Below are 18196 nucleotides of genomic sequence, written 5' to 3' on the forward strand. Positions count from 1 at the left end.
AACTTCAGCAATGTATCGAGGACGACTGGGGTATCAATATGAAACATTCTGGGGCTACTAATGTTACTACTTCTGCTCTTACGATGTAAATAAGTCAAAAGGGTGTAAGTGTATCCAGGTTTGCAAAGAGTATAGATAGAATTTTTGGGAATGAAATTAAGTTTAATTTATTAGGTCAAATTGAGGAGTTATAAAATTAATTTAAACAATACTATTTGTGTCGGGGTTTAAAATTGTTGAAAAAGTTTGTTCAATAAACAGATAGCAAGTGAAACTATGGATTCTTATAGAAAACTAAATAAAAAAAACAAGTTTTTTAAACTGAAAGTAAGGAGCGACATTAAAACTTAAAACGAACAGAGATTATTCCGTATATGAAAGGGACTGTCCCCTCCTCAACGCCTCGCTCTTTACGCTAAAGTTTGACTCTGTCTCACAACTTTATTTTTTAAAAAAATAAAAAACTTTAGCGTAAAGAGTGAGGCGTTGAGGAGGGATAGCCCTTTCATATACGGAATAATTACATTTCAACTGAAATGTAAGAAGGAATATTAGAACTTAAAACGAACAGAAATTATAACGTATGTGAGGGGGATCTCCCCCAAGTCAATACCTCGCTCTTTACGCTACAGTTTTTTTTTAGTGCTTTCAAAAGAGCTATCTATTCTAATTAAACGGCCTTTGTGATTCAGGGGTTTGGGGCTGTCCCCACCACAACGCCACGCTCGTTACGCTAAAGTTTGACTCTGTCTCTCAACTTTATTTTTTAAACAATAAAAAACTTTAGCGTAAAGAGCGAGGCGTTGAGGAGGGGACAGCCCCTTTCATATACGGAATAATTACATTTCAACTGAAATGTAAGAAGGAATATTAGAACTTAAAACGAACAGAAATTATAAAGTATGTGAGGGGATTCTCCCGCAAATTAAGACCTCACTCTTTACGCTACAGTTTTTTTAGTGCTTTCAAAAGAGGTATCTCTTATAATTCCGCGGCTTGTGTGATTTAGGGGTTTGTTAATCAATTTTTTTTTATAATTTTAAAGTAAAGAGCGTGGTATTGACTAAGGGGATAACCCCCTCACATACGTAATAACATGTACGTAATAAAAAAAAAAAAATAAAAAAAAAAGCGATATGGCTTAATAGTAATCGAAACTTTTAAAAACGGAATTTTGATGTCAATAAATGTATCAAAAGAATGTGTTTATAATGCTGATTCTAAATATATAAATTTTATTAAGTTTAGTATTACTCATCAAAGGCTACGAGCCTGAGAAAATTTACTCGATTTTTTAAAGAGGGGGGACATCCCCTACAAGTGAAAGAATTTTAATGAAAATCACACTGTCAGATTCAGCGTATCAGAAAACCCTATTACATAGGTTTCAAGCTCATATCTGCAAAAATCTGCAACTTTGTATTTTTTAGCCAGAAGAAAAATATACGAATATAGAAGTTAGTTACGTAAGTTAATTTGTAAATGACATCCATTTAGCAAAAGAAAAGTAAAATTTTTATGCAAATTTTGTTTACTTATTCAATGACGGTGCAGCTAACTTAAAAGCTGCATCAACTGAAATTAACGATCAGAAAAAAGACAAGTTTTTTAAACTGAAAGTAAGGAGCGACATTAAAACTTAAACCTAACATAAATTAGTCCTTATATAAAAGGGGATGGCCCCCCCTTAACGCCTCGCTCTTTACGATAATGTTTTTTATGGTTTAAAAAATAACGGCGTGAGACAGAGACAAACTTTTGCGCAAAGCGCGCGGTGTTGAGGAGGGGACACCTCCTTTCATATACGGAATAATTTCTGTTCGTTTTAAGTTTTAATGTCGCTCCTTACTTTCAGTTTAAAAAAGTCGCTCCTTTTTTTATTTAATTTCTGATCGTTTTTTAGTTAATGCAGCTTTTATTTGCATAAAAATTTTACTTTTCTTTTGCTAAATGGATGTCTTTACAAATTAACTTACGTAACGAATTTCTATATTGGTATATTTTTCTTCTGACAAAAAATACAAAGTTGCAGATTTTTGCAGATATGAGCTTGAAACTAATGTAATAGGGTTTTCTGATACGCTGAATCTGACGGTGTGATTTTTATTAAAATTCTTTCTCATGTAGGGGATGTTTCCCCCTCTTTAAAAAATCGAGTAAATTTTCTCAGGCTCGTAGCCTTTGATGAGTAATGCTAAACTTAATAAAATTTATATATTTAGGATCAGCATTATAAACACATTCTTTTGATACATTTATTGACATCAAAATTCCGTTTTTAAAAGTTTCGATTACTATTGAGCCGTATCGCTTGTTTTTTTATTGTTTTTTTTATTAAGTATATTTTATTACGTATATGAAGGGGTTCTCCCCTTAGTCAATACCACGCTCTTTGAGTTAAAAGTTAAAAAAATTTTTTGATTCACAAACCGCTGAATCACAAAGGCCGTTTAATTAGAATAGATAGCTCTTTTGAAAGCACTAAAAAAAACTAGCGTAAAGAGTGAGGTATTGACTTGGGGGAGAACCCCCTCACATACGTTATAATTTCTGTTTGTTTTAAGTTTTAATATTCCTTCTAACATTTCAGTTGAAAAAACTTGTATTTTTTATTTAATTTCTGATCGTTTTTTAAATAATGCTCGGAAATCCGGCGCCGCCTTCATAGAAATGTCCCTTACCCCAAAGAAACATCCTCCACGGAAATATTCTCCAGAGTAACCTTCTCCTCTAGCCCCCCCCCCTCCTCAAGAAAAAATCCTTCCTGAAAATGGTTGTATACTTCCCAATAACCAATAAATAATGCTGGCAAGTTTGGCGCCCCCTTCATGGCAATTTCCCTTCCCCCATGAAAACTTCCTTCATTAACAGATCCTCCAACATAACCACCGACCCCCCCTTACCACCCCCTACCACAAAAAAACCACAAGACAACATCTGTATACTTCCCAATAACCAATACTGTATGTTAACATTGGGTAAAGTTCATAACTTTTAGCCCTCTCTCTGGGAACTTCGGGGGATTAAGTCATCCTAAAAGACATATTTATCATATTTTCAACCATGCTGAACAAAATGGCTATCTCAAAATTTTGATCGGGTGACTTTGAGAAAAAAATAAGCGTGGGAGGGGCCTAGTTGCCCTCCATTTTTTTGGTCACTTAAAAAGGGCACTAGAACTTTTAATTTCCGTTCCAATGAGCCCTCCCACGATATGTTAGGACCACTGGGTCGATACGATCACCCCTGGGGAAAAAAACAAAAAAACAAACAAACAAACAAATAAACACGCATCTGTGATCTTTCTTCTGGCAAAAAACGTAAAATTCCACATTTTTCTAGATATGAGCTTGAAACCTCCGCAGTAGGGTTATCTTATACACTGAATATGATGGTGTGATGTTCAAAAAGTTTCTATAGTTTTTAGGCGGTGTTTCTCCCTTTTTCCGAAAATCAGTCAAATTTTCTCAGGCGTTTAACTTTTGATGGGTAACACTAAACTTGATGAAATTTATATATTTGAAATCAGCATTGAAATCTGATTCTTTTGATACATCTATTGGTATCAAAAACCCGTTTTCTAGTGTTTCGGTTACCTTTGAGCCGGGTCGCTGCTTACTTACTGTTCGTTACACGAACTTTTTGAAAACAAAACAAAAATATATATGGTTGCCAATAAGAAACCTCAGCGGTATGTTGAGAACGACTGGGGGTATTAAGTTGAAACTTTTGGGGCTACAACTATTACTACTTTTGTTATTACGATTTAAATGAGTAAAAGAGTGTAAGTGTATCTAGGTCGTCAGAGCATAGATAGAATATTTGAGGAATGATATTGAATGTTATTTTTCTGGTTAAAATGAGGAGGTATAGAATTAAATTAAACAATACAATTTTTTTCAGGATTAAAATTGTTGAAAAGGTTTCTCTACCATATAATTAGCAAGCGAAACGATGGATTCTTATAGTAAAAAAAAAATCCAAAAAAAAGTAATATTATTCTTTCCCATGAAAAAGACTATGTCAATAAAAAACGAACAGAAATTAATTTAAAAACTTTTTCACAAAACAAGTTTTCAAAAGAAAAGTAAAGAACCCCAGTAAGCCAAACATGAGCAGAAACAAATTCAAATAATCTTCGCGTAAAACTACCACAAATCACCATTAAAAAAATAAATGAATGTCAAAACGAACAGAAATTATGATAAATGAACGAGTCAAAATCAAAACGAGCCAAAATTAACATGAGTAGGACTGACAAACCCCATGCCTTCTCAAGACTAGAACATAATTTGCACTTTACTGAAAACTAACTACATTATAAATGTTTTCACTTTTTTTTACTTTAATAAATGAAAAATTATTAAAACTTTAAGGAATAAATATATAATTGTATATTAAACTGACAATACACGGTCTTTTTTTTACAAAGTGCAAATTATGTTGCGTTCATGAGAAGGCATGGGGTTTGTCAGACCTACTCATGCTAATTTTTAGACCTCAAGAATAAATCCATTGAGGAGTAATCTGAGGCGGAAAAAAGAAGTTCCTTTGCTAGTACTACTTCTGAGGACCGAGTGTCACTTATTGCTATTGACTGGCGAGCGGTGAGTGACTCACCACTCTTTCTAGAGACGATGGTATCCCGCCTGAGCTGGTGGGTGGGGTTCTCGAGAATAAGGACGGAAATTAATGATGGACATCTTGACACTGCCGATGAAGATTCGTCTACGAATGGAGTAAAAAGATGTAGTTAAGCCATACCTCAAAATGCCCTGTGAATAATGAAGTAGATTAGGGTTGGCAATAAGGGTAATGTCAATAAAACAGAACCAGGGCAAGAAAGAAGAAACAGCTTTCGTTACCTGACCAAGCAACGAGCCCTTCAGAGGCTAGTAAACGTATTTCAATCAGAGTGATGAGCAGTCTCAGCCAAATTCTGAAAGACCAGTTCGTCCATTAACTCATAGGTGTATAGCTTGGAAGGTAGATAACATGTTAGTTTGAGGTCGGCCGAAGTTCTGGAATATAGAAGTGCATGGTTTTTTATTTTAAAATTGCGGTGTCAAGGGCTGTGGGCCGAAGCTACGTGAAAATTTTAGTTTCTTTTGTTTTATCTTTAATGCTGCTTTTCTTTATTCTTCGTTCAACTTCTTCTTCTTCTTTTCTTCTCGTCTTCTTTTTTTTCGTTGAGCTCGAAATGTCTTATTTATTATTCAGGTTACATTTTCTTTATTCGATTTCATTTATTGATCTGAGAGCTTTTCATCAATTATTCTTGCCTTTTGGGTTGATTCATTTTGTTATTTTTTATTTATTTTTTTTTGTAGTACACACAGCTTGTGGGTGGTGACCAGACTTACGGAAAAGCTCAGGCACTGTACCACTTGTGCAAACCTTTTCTAGCCTTTGAAAATGTAACAGATTATCAAATAACAATTTGGGACATACAGCCTAGTAAGTTAAAATTTATAGTATTTATAAAATTTAGCATTTATAAAATTTATGTATCATGAATTTTTGTCAAAATTTCTCTTCTTTTAATTTTATCACTTAATCATGTTGTGTTTTTTGTGTGTCTGAGATGTTTTCTCACTTTTCTAGTAAATACATATACAGGGTTAATGAGTTATAGACTTATGAGACTGGATTTCGTCTTTGCTGACTCCATAGAATTTCAGGAATATATATTAATGTAGTTTATTAAATACTAGTTTTTGTTGACTGCTGAAGTCATTTACTATCGGAAAACACTGTATCAAGCCCCAAAAACTAAAATGACCGAAGGATTGTATTAATGTCGCTACAGTTACCGACAACCCATCGTAGTTCCAAGCTACCGGAGGCCAAACTACCGCACACACTTTTTTCCCCCCTCTGACCAAAGCTTCGTGCTCCAATCCCTCTCATGAAGTTTCTAAGTGAATTAAACAGTTTATTATAACCTCTTCCCTCCCCATTGGAGGACATCCAGTTCGTCGTTTGGCCCTAGTTTGGCCGATTGGCCGTCCTTTGGCCGATTGTCATAAAGAATCATATTTAGTAGCATATACCAATGAATTTTTTTTTGTATCCCTAGGGATCTGGATCGAGCCATAGTTGGCATGCAGATTATTGTTGTTTGTACAGTTATTTAGGAGTAGCTTAAACCTAAAATAAAAAATTGTCTGTCAGTTTCTTTTAAAACCTCTTTATCTATATTTTGAAGCGTCCATCTTTTAAAGATTTATAAAAATCCACTTTTTACTTTGGGTTCTTACTTTCATCTTAATCGCGAGCAAGGATTTCAATGGGGTCCTTTTTGGTATTTCTCAAACGTGTTTGGGAATTGACAGGTCGTATCGACGTATTTTGATCTTTTGGGAAACTTATTGCTGGTATCATATGCGATAGCTAGAAATAAAGTTGTCCTTGAGCGTCACCATGTCATCAGAAGTCATCACCATGACTTCTAATATTTTAATTTTATCTTCCTAAATGAACTATCTCCCTACTGTTCCAAATTTTTTTAACTACGAAAAGAAACATACGGTCTCTTCGCCATTCAATTTTTTTATATCTTCACTGCAACCACCATCCTTGCTAATAATTTTTTAAAGAACAGCCAAGTTCATACATGATTCCATTGTTTGGTCACACAGTATTTTCATATTCAAATTATTGCTGATACGCTCTGTTCCTTCCAACGTTCGCCTTTAGACGTAATAACAACTTGAGTTGAAATTAACACCAGTATGTGGAGTTCGGTGATATTTTGATTAATCAATATATCCATATTTTTACTCTCGATATTCGATATCGATATTTCGTATCAGTTTTTTCTATCTCATGGATTTGCCGAAGTTCACGTAGATAATTTCGGAGACCACACTGTCTTTCCATGACGATAAATAAAAGTTCAAACAGGGATAAAATCCTTTTAATACACAGTGTTTCACAAACAGTGATAAAAATTCACAAAAAAATACTAGATATTTAGGTCACACATGCAGTGACCGTCATCAGTAATAAAAAATGATATTCGATTTATGCAGTGACCAGATATTTGGTCTCTGCATATGTGCATATGTGACTGGCGCTAGTCTGGAGGATGATATTCCTCAGAGGTATTTGTTCAGTATTGAAATCTAGATGCAAAATTGCTGACAGAAGTGACTGCGCCTTCACTCTCGTTTCAGTATCGAGATTTTCGGAGTCTCTTATGTCACGCAAGATACTAAAAGTTTCAGGAAGTGGGCTCCAAACAACATCTAGTGATTCATGTCTGCTGACCACCTCTTTTCTGACAGTTTTTTGAGGCTACCAGCTTAACAGCTGTGTTGTAAGGTGGAATGGTTGTTGCCAGTTGTTGTACTAGAGACTAGCTCCAAATGTTATAATTCGTTTGTGCCACGGTCTCTAAGAGGGATCCCTTGGTCTCAAGGTTAGCCGTGAGATACAGCAATTAATCAATAAAAAACGCATTAAAAACACTGGTTTATACAAAATCTGATAAAAGTGAACTTACGATTAGCAAGGGCTACAGGTAAGAGGTACGAATGTTAAGAGGCCCTGTTTTAGTCTTGGCTTGACCTTTGATATTCCACTCTCAAACCGTAATTTCTTGACTTTGATGTTCATGTTTTACCCACAGTTTATCCGGTATATCGTCTCTATTTGATGTAAATGCTCTGTTTACACAAATGCTTCCTTCTTTATTTATATCAGCTGTAAATGTTTGGTTGTAAAGGACTAAGGAACTATTGACTAGTTTCAAAGGATCCAGGGGCTATTGACTATTTAATACTTCTAATCCCTTTCATTACAGCTGCTCGATACAGGTTGAATCGCTTAGAACCACTTGTGAAGAAAACATACAGTTGTTGCAAGAAGCCAAATATATTTCGGGTCAAAATGTTTTTCTTGCAACAATGTTAGACAATAATGTTGCCTAGATGAGCTTGGTAACGGATGTATAATTCGTGCCCAACCAGACGTGAAATATGGGCTTGAACTCCTTTAAACCTCTCCAACATGTGCTTGCAAAGCTAAATTTTCTAAATCTAGATCACACTTCCTATGAGCTTTAAGGATCTCTGCTGTTATGTCAGCTCCTTTTCTGGAGGGGCAATGGAAAAGGGAAAGCAGTAGTTCCTTTGCAGCTCCGTTTGATGTCACATATCTGACATTGACAACAGTAGTAACCTAGGTGCTGATCCTGGTAGTGATTGCGTAATATGCTTTACCACGGGTCAGTCACCTATTACTACGAACGGTACTTGCCTTAGCAGACGGGTTTTCTCAGGTAACACCCATTTTTTTGGGGTCAAACAGAGAGAGAGAGCGGCGGTTACTGCATATACGGTAACTTGATTAGCAGGTTTTTTTTAAACTTGGCGACGTATGATGTACTCAAGCAAAAACCCTATAAATGTTCATACACTACATTCCAATTTTCATTATGTTTTAACACATTGATTATAGTACATTACATATTATTAACTTTAAAAACAATGGATTCGTCAATTTTCAATGTGAGTACACTTTCATTCTTTATTTCCAAAAATAAAATAAAAAAACGTTTACACTTAGCTAGTATTCATATTCCTTAGAAATTTAACAAGGTTAATTTACAAAGGCTAAAGGATTTCTAATTTCCAACACTATAGTAATAAAACAGTCAGATTTTTATTACCAAAAAGATGACGGAAAAACAGCTACACAGACTTTCTGTAAAAATTTATAAAATATTAGACAGCCAACTCAAAATATATGGCAAAAATTTATTAAAGTCGTTATCACATAAATTACAGCTAAGTTTTTTTGGCTCAGAAAACATCTATGGAAACTAAAAGATGGCAGTAACGTAATAATTGAACGTGTATAAACGAAATATTAATTTTAACATATCTCTGTCGCTCCGAATACTATATTAGTTCAAAATTATATTAGTTTTTTTAGTTCAAAAACTATTTTCCTTCTACTATTTTCCTTATGTAAAAGGGGATTGTTTTTTTTTTCATGCTAAATTTTGTATTATTTTATTTACAATTTATTCTTGGCTTATCTCATAATGGCTGCAATGGGCTATATATATAAAACGGCTACAGCTATAATAGGCCGATTATCTCTTGACCTTAACAATATGGAAATAATATCCTGGTTTGAATATACATTGGGTTAAAAAGACCTCACAAGAAAAAACAACTCAAGTATAATAAAGGGTTTTTAAAACAAGCCTCTACAAAAATAAAACGATGAAGAAAATAAAATTTTCGGTAATATTTAGCAGTAAGAAGAAGGAAGGTAAAGAAATTAATAATAGGAACACCTTTAATCCATTATGCACATCACGCCTTAATGAGCAATAAACTTTTTGTCTTTAAACAAGAGGAGGGCAAAATCTCTTAAGCATTTATCCAACAAAATAGAAAAAGGGGATTGTTTTTTTTTTCATGCTAAATTTTGCCTTCTTTTTAAGGAGGAGGATTCTTGCAATTACCCTCCCTCTGAAAAGAGAGCAAGATGGAACGAATCCACATTGATGCAACCTGCAAGGCCTTCTATCATCAAATATACTGGTTCAATTATACATGCTTTGGACCAGCCAATGGCCACGCAACTTTTAATGCCAGGAGCCTCTGCGCAAACCTCTACGCAAGCTGGGAGGAAATTGAAAAGAGAGTGGGCTGCTTCTCATAATGCCTCAGCCCAGACTACTCAAGATTGTAAGGTTGGCCCCCTTCATGCATTTCCAGTGACTTCAGGTGAAGAAGCCCAGTCAGAATTTGTAAGTATATATATAATTTTTTTCTTTCTGCGTTTTCAAAAATAATGTAAATTTTCTTAAGCATACAATTTTGATGAATAAAACTTAAATTCGTTCCTAAGCTATTATAAAATAAAACGAATTCTTTTTCTTTTATTAAACAAACTATCAGTATATAAAGAACGTTTATAGCGCTGAAGTAAAATATAGCATATCATACATTTCTAAAAAATCTCACCTGTAATTTCTCTTTTAAGCAAGATGTTTTTCTTATGCAAAAATCCAATTATTTCTTCAAACAAACTAACTATATAAAAAAAACTATATAATCCTTTTATATTCCACTCTCAAACCGTAATTTCTTGACTTTGATGTTCATGTTTTACCCACAGTTTATCCGGTATATCGTCTCTATTTGATGTAAATGCTCTGTTTACACAAATGCTTCCTTCTTTATTTATATCAGCTGTAAATGTTTGGTTGTAAAGGACTAAGGAACTATTGACTTGTTTCAAAGGATCCAGGGGCTATTGACTATTTAATACTTCTAATCCCTTTCATTACAGCTGCTCGATACAGGTTGAATCGCTTAGAACCACTTGTGAAGAAAACATACAGTTGTTGCAAGAAGCCAAATATATTTCGGGTCAAAATGTTTTTCTTGCAACAATGTTAGACAATAATGTTGCCTAGATGAGCTTGGTAACGGATGTATAATTCGTGCCCAACCAGACGTGAAATATGGGCTTGAACTCCTTTAAACCTCTCCAACATGTGCTTGAAAAGCTAACTTTTCTAAATCTAGATCACACTTCCTAAGAGCTTTAAGGATCTCTGCTGCTATGTCAGCTCCTTTTTTGGAGGGGCAATGGAAAAGGGAAAGCAGTAGTTCCTTTGCAGCTCCGTTTGATGTCACATATCTGACATTGACAACCAGTTGTTCCTTGTGACTTATCACTGGTGTAGTATCAGCGAACACGCAATAGAGTTCTGATCGCTTTTCTTCGTCGATAATCTTCGTCAAGGCTTCTTTGCCTACCGGGTCTATAAAATCGTTTTGTGAGAAGCAGCGAAGGTAAGAAGTTGCATGGGCACCTTATTCCTTTTGACAGTTTCGCAGGTGTGCCATCTCCGCACTATGATGTCCCAGCAAGTTGACAAGCTCTGTGTAGTTGCCCCCGTCATGATCTTTTCCTTGAAAGGACAGTTATCGCTTACCGAGTGTGACAATGATATCTATTAGGATTCTTACAATTTTCCGATTTCTCTCTTTTTCTTTCTGTACTTCAACGTCTTTGCTCCGCTTTTCTTTGTAGAATAAATACGGCAGCGAAGACATGCATTTGAGTGAATTGACTTGATAAATCAGACACTTCCTCCACTTTACTCAAACAGGTGCTATCCTTGAGGGGGAGGGATTTTGTTTAGATTACTTGACAAAACACAAAAGTGCCTACTTCTACTTTAATTTAACTTGTGTCTGGAGTTGGAAGCAAGGACACATCCAAGATCTTTATTTGAAGGGCATTAATTTTTTTCGGCGGGGAGGGGTTAAATTGGAAAAAATTGTATAAAAGAAATTATATGCATTTTGGTTACTTTCTTACGATGTTGGACAAAAATCTTAGGAATAGGAGGGGAACCCGGTATCCCCACCCCATCAATACGGCCTTGGCTAGAAGCTTCATACCATTATAGGTAAGATTCCTTGTTGATTGACTGCTGATACTTGTTATTTCTTTTTTCAGCACCAAATTGAGTGAAAGCCATGGTTTTAGAATGTCTAAACTACTGTGGCTTCGTTAACTTCATCCAAGGAAGTGAAGATCAATCATTTTTTATCGAAACATTAAGTTCATGGGAAGAAAGGAATATCAGAAAAGCAGAGCATGAAGTTTTGTTGCAACACTTGATAAACGAGATTGATCGAGAGAAAATGAACAGAGAAAAAGATCGAATAACTAAAGAGGCCATGGAAAGGCAACATGAAAATTTACCAAAAGAAGTAAAATTTCAGGTCCCTTTTGGTAGAAGTTCTAAGTACTGATATTAGGGTTTACATTTTGTTAATTTCATATCTTAGTCAACTGTATCTTTATGATAAAAAATTTATTTTGTCCCTTTAGAATTCTCCCAAGATTTTTGTTTCTTTCATGCCTGAATATGGCCACTTTTTTAGTTTTTCAGTCTCGAAAGCAAGTGTTAGGAAATCCGTGGGGTTTCCATCCTTAGCTTGGGATCTTGGAAGAAGCATATGTAGAACAAAATCCTAAAAAGGATATTAGCTATAACTCTATATAATATTTTATTCAATATCTTATTTCGATTTTTTTTTTTTGGGGGGGGGGTAGAAGGACTGAAGACTGACATCAGGGATTGCACTTCTGGTTAATTGGATACCCTAGCAAATTATATCTTTTCATTCAAAAAACTTCATTCTTCCCTGGGAAAAATGAAGTTTTTATATCCCAAGATACGTTACTTATACACCAGAGTAGGAAAGTTTTTTTTCGCCTAGAAAGGCGAAAAAAAATTGATGACCCTTCAGCCAGGAAGTGCGATGGGGGGCTGGGGGCCAGCCATCCTGTGCTTTTGCACGCCCTCACTCTATTTACTTTCCCCAGATTTATCCAGTTACCCATTTAGAGCTGGGTCGACTGTAGCTGAGTTTACAAAGTCACGCCTCTGGTCCCTGTTCCAAAGCAAATAATCTGTTACACCAGGACCGAACCTGTGTCCGTCCTCATGGACAAAGGATTTCAAGTCTAGCGCGTTAAACACTTGGTCAGGTTTTTAGGAAGGAGCATATATAAAATAGAATCCTAAAAGAGAATATTAAAAAAAAAAGAATATTAAACATATATGATTTTTATTTCACATCCTAGAGTGTTTTTTTTCTTGTGGATTTTAGAAGTTCTGAGTTTTGACTGATATCGGAGCGCTTCAAATAATTGAATTTCTCAGCTAACTACACCTTTTTGATAAAAATCTTTTCTTGTCCCTGGAAAATTCTTTAAAGATGCCTTTCTTTCATATCGGAGTACGACCTCTTTTTTGATCACCGAAAATGTGAGCGTGAACCACCATAAGCCCCAAATTCACAAAAAACAGTAATTTGTGAGATTCTCTCCAAGGTGCCATTCTTAAGACTAAGTAATAGAACGAAAGTCTAAAACCAGAATGACAGAGAAAGATACAGTAAAGTTTGATTTGAGGATGTTTGCTGTACTTTCTCCCTCTTTTATACGTCTTTGCATACCCTATCTATTTTTGTTTTTTTTTTTTTTTTTTTTTTTTATAACTAATACAAAAACAGTCTTCTGACGCAAATTCGGAAGTCTTAAATTAGGACACTGGTGAAGTGGCAATCGAAAGTACTATATTTGAATAGCAGATTTTGAACTAACTTGGCATGGCAATTATGAGTTATGGAAGAAATCTGATTGTCGTAACAAACTTTATTCAACAAAGAAAAGGTAACTCAATTACAAAGACCACAGCATTTTGACTGCAGTTAAAATTCCAACATCTGTGTAATTAAAGTAAAAGAGACCACCTAGCGTGAATGCAGAGAGAGCATACACAAGAGCAACGGACACTTTTGGGATTGTTTCACCAAATATTTTGGGCCGAATGTAGTAAATAACGATAGCTTCCAAACCCCTGAAAAGAGAACAAGCATTAGCAAGTATACATGAAATAGCCCAGAGAGAACACACTGATAGGTTAAATATTTAACTACTGAGAGCTGCGGCGGGAAGGGTCAAGCTATGAGAAAGAACTTTATATAGCCATTGTGCATAACATAACTTTCAAGAGCTGCAGAGCTCAAAAGAAACTTTTTCATTAAAGAGAAAGCGCTATTATGGACACTACGACCCAAAAGTGGTAGAACAAAAAGTGGTTTTAATTGATAAAGACTGTTATTGAAAAGAATTCTTTTATTATTGCCAAAAGAAGTTTTCTCAGGCAATTGCGTAAAAATACCGTTATTCGAACACATACTCAAAACTCCCGACTGATTTTTTGCAATTAGTATGAAAATTCATGTTTAAAAAAAATATTAAAGACTAGATTCAGTTTTAAAAATAACACAAATTCTCAATTATTAAAAACAAATTTTACGATTTTTATGCAAAAATTGAAGGATAGAAAATGTGATCTCTTGTTCAAATTCAGTAGTACAAAAAAGTGTCATATATCATATATTTCGGATGTGAAAGTTTAAATTCTTTTCTCAGTGTAATGAAATCTACCAAAAGTTTGGTTTATTAAAACAATATATATTGTAGGTAAGGCTGTATCTAGGGGGGTGATACTAAGTTTGAACCTCCCCCACTCCAAATATGTGTCCGATTCGTAAAAACATAACTAGAACACATATAAAAAATATTATGCGTTTTTTAAGTTTTTGGTGTAAAGCCTTCCCCCGAGCAAAATTCTGGATACGTCTTTGCTTATAAGGATAGTGAAACGCTAAGAATCTGAAAGATATGTGAATGTTTTTCCATTTCCTTTTTCTTGTGGACCGTATTTAAACATGTTTGATACTGTAGAAGTAATGGCGGAAAATGGTCAATCAACTTCAATCGAAATAACAATACAAAGGTTAATTTCTAATAGAGGATTAGAATCTGAAGTTTGGGATCACGCTGTTGTCGTTCAACTGACCTGTTCCATAGCCAGGCTGCTAATTAATTTAGCAGTACTCCTCTATGTAAATCGTCGCTCATAAATTTGATCAGCCCAGTTTCGGAACGTTTAAGAATAGTAATGACGTGATTTTGACTCACTCTTTTACCAGAGAACTTCTTTTTTAACTAGAAATTCTTTTCTACATTCCTTTTTCTGTGCTAATATCCCTAACTAGAAATTTTTAAACTAGAAATAGAAATTTTTATAACTAGAAATAGAAATAGAAATGACTAGAAATTTTTTAGACAAAATAAAACGTGATTAAAACCAAAATGTACTAGAAAACATGTATTTTATAGAAGAGAAAATCGTAATGTACAACATTGTACCTGGACCTCCCAATTGTTCGAAAAACGGTGCAGATTTACGGTATTGATGGCCCTGGATAGAAAGAAGAGAAAGAGGTGAATATTCATGATGTTGCTTATACTACACTACTATTTAATATGATTGGCATTCACACTACGGTACATGACATTGCCTGTACTACACTACCTGACAGTTTCTGCATATTTATATTAAAAAAGATTGAACGTTATCTAATTAACTATTTATTACTTATCTAACTTCAAACCAGAAAAAAAAAGTTCATAAACAATCATATAGATTCAAATTAGGAACCCAGCTGAAATTGTCTGGGAAGGGGGGTGTAAACGTCCCAAGATATTCCTGGGGAAATGACTTTTATAGACAAATGCACGTTTTTTCATATATGTATCCCTTTATATATACATATACATACATATATATATATATATATATATATATATATATATATATATATATATATATATATATATATATATATATATATATATACATATATGTCGAAAATATCACAAAAGTTTACAAGATTAGGATATTTTTATGGCAAGACTATGACGTGATCCTTAGCTTTCAAAAAATATCTCCATTATTCTTTTTTAGGGTTTGTGTATGTAGGAAATATTGTGGAGTTGATATGTCTTATTCCTTAGTAGAAATCTAAATCTCACTTACGAATCACCAAAATGTGCTAACAGAAATTGAAATATCTTGAAACTATTCTTGAAATAAGCCCACCCGACGTAATTTACATCACAATAGTGATATTTGTATGACAAACTAGACGTATTTATTGGTGGTTAATAATAATTTTACCTATTAATATATATATACTTATATACGTAATTGTAAATAAAAGTTATTTCTGTTGACTTGAAATATAGAATTATAAATCCAAATACGTGATCATATATTGTCCTTAACGTCAGCTATAAGAAAAGTGTAATGAAAGTTTCTGTTAAGTACAGTTTTACACCAGTTCCATCTAGATTAACATAGGGAAGTGTAAAGTTTCAACACTGGATACAACACTGTCTATAGATAATATTTTCGTGGTCGTACGTCTTTTATGTTAAGTGTGGAAGGATCCGAGACTGATTTAGCACAGTTAGCAATGTGACATCAATCAGTGATTAATAGACCCCAAATGTCTGTAGAATTAAAGTGAGAAATCCAAAGGTGATTTAAATTTTCCGTGCACAGAATGCATATTATGATTGGCCGGCGAAAGGCTATATGAATGTAAAGCTGTGTTGGCTCACTCCAAACGGCATTTTTGATTCTATTAAAATTTGTAAAGTAGGTTAAAAGGCTGGCAAAAAACTGGGCTATACCTTTTTTGTATTTTCATAAAAAAATCCTCCTCCCCTCCCCCCACGTTTTTGCAGGTTGGTGCGACTCATAAGTTACCAAGAAATACTTTTTTTTTTAACGCGAATTTGCTGTCAAAAAGACATAGTAAGGGCTAATATTCTATGTTTCTTTGAGGCCCTCCCTATTAAGGGGTATAAGGGTTGTCACTATTGATACTCATCGTGGCACAAAGCCACCTGAGGGTACTACAGCTCAAAGCTCTGTTAGTTTCTCGACTGTATTTAATTCAAGAGGTTCCATTAGATCAAAAATGGGTTGCAAGTTTTAGGCATAGTCCTTGGAGTTTCCAGGCTTCATTATGTCTCCTTTCCGCGTAGGTCAGCTGAGCCGCGTCAGCCATGTTATTTTATGGACAGAAACTCGTTTTGGTGTCATCTTTGTGTGAGGGCGTTAGTTGGTGCATTACTTTAAGAATTCTCAGGAAGTAAAAACACTATTGTTATGGTTTTCTAGTAAGTTTTTGTTAACTTTTGTAATTTTTATAGTTGTAATTACTATTTTAGTAGGTAATAAAATTACTTACTAAAATTACCGATTTGAAGATAATTAGTGCAATTCTGGGTGAAAGCTCTTACCCTTGAACAAAAGTCCCTGGAAGATGAGAAAGCAAGTATTAAAGCAACTGTTTTAAAACATCAGCAAGAAAGTGATGAATATGATGAAGAAATTAGAAAGGTACGTCTTTACTTTTTATAGTGTAAATTTTCTAATGGCAACATGATACTTAAATCCAACAATCCTCGCTATTCCATAAAATCATGTTGAATAATAAAGAATTGGATTTTATACTGAGTAATTCTGTTTTAATTAGTGTTAGGCGATAATTTGATCAAATTATATAGCGATATATCGATATTTTTACTTTTGATATCCGATATATCGATATTATTACTTTTGATGTTCGATATATCGATTTCGATATTTCTTATCACTTTTTTTGTTCAGATTAACTTTAGGGTTTGGTAAAATTTAGTAACATTCAATAACAAAAATATCATTTTATACAATTTTTTTCAAATTTGAAAAAAATACAGAAAAACTTCTATTACATGAATGAATATTGGGAAAAAACTTCATGCGGACAATTCCGCCAGGAAAATTATTTTTAGCCTACTTTCTTTTGAAAAAAGAATTATTTATCTTCTAATTTCTAACCGCTTTCAAAACATGCCGGAAATTTTCCCTCCGTGGAAAATTTTTACTGGAAATTCTCCCCTCCCAATGTCTCCATGGAAAGTTTGTCCCCGTAAAATTCCCCCATCGAGAATCTCTCCCGTGGAAATCGCGCCCACCCCCCAAGGAAAAATCCCGCGGACAATCGCAACTCCTTTGAAAGTTTTCCCTGGGTAATTTTCCTGGAATATCTCCATGTGTAAGATTTAATCTGCACAGAGAAAGCCAATCAAATAAAAAGAATGTTGTAAAAGAATTCTGGTAAATTCCCCCGTGTATAGTTTCCCTTTGATAGTTCTTCCTCGGAAACTTTCCTCTCCGTAAAAAATTCTCCCTTGGAAAATCCCCCCACATAAAATTTACTCTCCCCCAGAAATGTCTGTTTATTTCCCAATAATAAAAATTATATGTAAACACAAGACAAATTTCAAAACGTACAACCCTTTTCTCCACGGACTTACAAGGTTGTATCATCTCTAGAGGTATGATACTTGATATTTCAACTATGTTGATCAAAATGGATATCTCAAAATTTTAATGGGATGACTTTGTTAAAAAATAGGCATGGGAGGAGGGGGAATCTGGCTGCCTTCCAATCCGTTTGGTCACGAAATGGGGAGCTAGAACTGTAAATTCCGTTCGAGCGAGTCCTCTCCTGATTTTATATGACTATTAGTTCAATACGATCATCCATGCAAAAAAAAAAAAAAAAAAAAAAACAGAACAAATAAACACCCAACCGTGATCTTTCTTCTGGCAAAACTTGAGAAAATTTCACATGTTTTCAGATGGAAGCTAGAAAACCTTACAGTATGATTCTCTGATATGCCAAATCTGTAATTTTTATTAAGATGAGTTAACTTTTAAGGGCCCCCCCACCCT

At 34.4% G+C, this 18196-nt stretch overlaps 1 long non-coding RNA gene across 6 annotated transcripts in view; it reads left to right on the top strand.

Annotated features, from left to right (window-relative positions):
• Positions 1 to 18196, top strand: part of LOC148944159 (uncharacterized) — a 132834-nt gene that overhangs the window by 107763 nt on the left and 6875 nt on the right. For 2 of the 6 annotated variants that reach the window (XR_016142824.1, XR_016142825.1), the window contains exons 2-3: positions 5331 to 5457; positions 16627 to 16816. This is a non-coding gene — a long non-coding RNA (uncharacterized LOC148944159). The remainder of the gene's footprint in view (positions 1 to 5330; positions 5458 to 16626; positions 16817 to 18196) is intronic. The other 4 variants (XR_016142823.1, XR_016142826.1, XR_016142827.1 and 1 more) reach the window with 4 other exon arrangements.

This window comes from Artemia sp. Qi Xiang Cuo, chromosome 14, assembly GCF_049724085.1.
Source record: "Artemia sp. Qi Xiang Cuo chromosome 14, ASM4972408v1, whole genome shotgun sequence".
Lineage (NCBI taxonomy): Eukaryota > Metazoa > Arthropoda > Branchiopoda > Anostraca > Artemiidae > Artemia > Artemia sp. Qi Xiang Cuo.